Source organism: Camellia sinensis, chromosome 11, assembly GCF_055761805.1.
Source record: "Camellia sinensis isolate YWXY chromosome 11, ASM5576180v1, whole genome shotgun sequence".
NCBI lineage: Eukaryota > Viridiplantae > Streptophyta > Magnoliopsida > Ericales > Theaceae > Camellia > Camellia sinensis.
The window spans coordinates 157982989-157986237 of NC_138971.1; the positions used below are offsets into that span (position 1 = coordinate 157982989).

The 3249-nt window shown below is 29.6% G+C and overlaps 1 long non-coding RNA gene across 1 annotated transcript; it reads right to left on the minus strand.

Annotated features, from left to right (window-relative positions):
* Positions 1-561: 561 nt before the first annotated feature.
* On the minus strand, positions 562-1708 carry LOC145803321 (uncharacterized). The gene is made up of 2 exons (XR_014345420.1): positions 1467-1708; positions 562-865 (listed from the first exon to the last, which is right to left on the minus strand). It is a non-coding gene; the product is annotated as an uncharacterized LOC145803321 (long non-coding RNA).
* Between the last annotated feature and the right edge of the window lie 1541 nt (positions 1709-3249).

Below are 3249 nucleotides of genomic sequence, written 5' to 3' on the forward strand. Positions count from 1 at the left end.
CATAAACATAAGTTCACAAATTTCTCTGGACTTTTCTTTGTAGTCCAGAGAAAATCATATGATTGTATTACAAATGATAAGTATTACAAATTTCTCTGGACTTATATGTTGTGTTTTTATATGTTTGCACTTTTCAAAGTTTTCTGATATGTTTTCTTTGCACTTTTCTTTTTTTTTTTTTTTGCACTATTCATGTTTCTGGACTTTTCTTTGTAGTATAGAGAAAATCATAGGTTTGTTATTATAATCCAATGAAAATGACAGAGAAAATGTTAAGCTTGTAGTTGAGTGAAAATCACCCTTGAAGTTGGTGTCTTGATCTTGATGCTTATTGGTTCTTCAAGGTAGCAACAGAGAAAATTACAGAGAAAATTACCTTGACAGAGAAAATTACCTTGTAATCCCAGAGAAAATTACAAGGTAGCATTGAACAAAATAAATATGCCATAGAAAATTAGACACAAGACATAAACATAATGTGGCCAGAGAAAATTATAAATGCTGCCAAAGAAAATTAGACACACAAGTAAGAAAAGTAATTTGGCCAGAGAAAATTATAAATGCCAGAGAAAATTAGCCACACCAATAGAGTAGTAGCAAGCCAGAGAAATTTACAAAAACAAGAACACAAGAAGCTTCAATAAGAAGCCCCAAATGTACAGAAAGCAGTTCAATTTTGACAGTTGGAAGGAAAGCAACCCATCATCAGTTGGAAGCAAAGAAATTCTGGACTTCGCAGGAATTTCTCTGGATTCAACCCAGAGAAATTTCAAATTTCTCTGGTCCAGAATTTCTCTGGAACGATAAAACTCTGATTTTATCAATTTGTCATTGGTTTTGCTGCTGCTGATTCAATCACAATTTCCTGCACAAACAAATTAATAGTTCTTCTATGAGTTTGTGATAGATTTTCTTTAAACTTAATGGTATGAATTTCTCTGGGTTGAATCCAGAGAAAATTCAAATTTCTCTGGGTTGAATCCAGAGAAAATTCAAATTTCTCTGGATTACTTTAAGCCTTCCTCTACTGCTGCCTCTTCCTCAAGCTTCTTTTTCCAATATTCTTCAAGTAGGGGTCCAAATATTGCTTTTCCAGAAAAAACTCCAATTCTACTAAACCCAAAAAATCAAAAGACGTTATATTCAACACTCAGAGAAATTTTGAACCTGAAGATGTTATATTCAACACTGGATATATATATATATATATATATATGTGCTGACATTGTATATATATATATGTATGTATCATATATATATATATATATGTTTGCAACCATAGATAAGATAACCAAGAGTGACTGTTTGATTATGGTTGCAAATGGTCTTAATTGATTAATTATCATATATATACTAGTCAAGACAGTAAGCAACAAATTGTATATATATATATATATATATATGTATGTATCATATATATATACATCTATTAAATTTTTTTGAAAAGAAAAAATAATAATGCATACATGTCGAAGAAGATCTGGAGTCGAGAATCGAAGCTCTGATCAATGACTTGAGACCAATACTCGTAAAGCTCATCTCTGCTGATCTTGTCAACATTCAACTCATTTGAAGATGAACAGACGTAGGGTATTTTGGTCCAAGAAATTGATAAAATGCGTGGGTATTTTGGTTAGGGACCTGAGGCAGTATTACATTTTTTAATGTCCTTTATGCAGAAAATTGTTATTATTAGGGAGCTTAAAAAAAAAACCCCTTTTTTTTTTCATAAATAGTATTATTTTTAAGCATATTTGGATTAGGTGTAAAAAATAAAAAAAAAATTATGTAAAATATTAAAACAATTCACTAAAAATAAAGAAATTAAAAACTCAATTTTATGACAAAAGAACTCAATTTTCTAAAACCAAACATGATTATTATTATTTTTCATCTCATATTTTAATCAAAAAAAATTAAAAACACTAAAAATGTCAGTTCCCAAAGACCTGAGGCCGTGGTATAGCTCGAATGTAGGAAAAAGGTATGAGCTATGAGCCCACTGCTCAGAAGCATCATGGGACTCTCATTATTCTTTTTTCATTTTCTTTTCTGAATAAGGAACTTTCATGCCTTTCAAAGTATCGCTGAAAAAATAAAACCAAAACCACATGGTGGACTAGGAGAGAAAAGAAAAGAGAAGGGGCAACACAAACACAAAGCCTTAGATACTTATGGGAGATAGAAGTGATAGATTCACAAGATTTTTAAAGCATAAATGAAGCTATCAAAGAGACTTTGACAGATTCACATGAAAGTATTGAAACACAACACAAACTATGGTATCAATTGTGTTGCTACACAGTAGATAATTTCTAGTTGGGTTTGGATTCTCTTAAATTATCATCTCAACTTGAAAGAGCGTTTAAACTTTCTAGCAAGGACAGATTTATGAAGTGAGTGGTGACATGTGCCCTCCTTCAATTTTGATTTTTTGTTTTTGTTTTTGTTTGTATATAACCAAGGAAAATAATTAACAAACAGAAAATTTATATAGAAATAACATTTATAAATGATTTTTTAATGGCATTTTTCAAATTATGAAATTAATGATGATTGTTTTAATTGAAAATAAAAAAACTATAAAAAGCCACATTATATGTATTAATATTTCATTAAAAAAAAAATTTCAGTGCAATAATGATAGTTAACCCACTACAAAAATGTGAAATTATTGAATTGTTAATTATATTTGACAAGTGAGATTAACTCTCCATGTATTATTTTACTATTTATTAATGATACCATATATAGATGATATGGTATTACTATTATTTATATATTATTATATAATTTATCATAAGACATACAAGACATGCAAAACTTTTTTGCATTGTTTATAATACAATAGTTAAGTAAACATCATATTTTCAATTATGATCTTTTGTCACGACCCACTCCCCGCACCCAAGGGTTAAGCATTGTGATGGCCAGTAACTGAAGTTACCTCCGGTCAATTCTTGAACAAATTAATAAACGCGAACGAAAATAATATATAAGTGAGGGTACCAAAATAACCATCAGAGCTTCTATTTTTATTACAAAATTTATTGACAAAAAAGGCCGATATTTACATATAAAAATATCATAAAAGTGTTGTGTGTCTATTCCGCAGCCCCGCGTGTAAGACTTTCCAAAAGTTATTTCTGAATTGTATTGTTTCCTAAAAATTGGTAAACAACTATAAACACATGGCAGAGTGAGAAATATTATGTCAAGAGTATAAAGGATACAAAATAACCATGGATA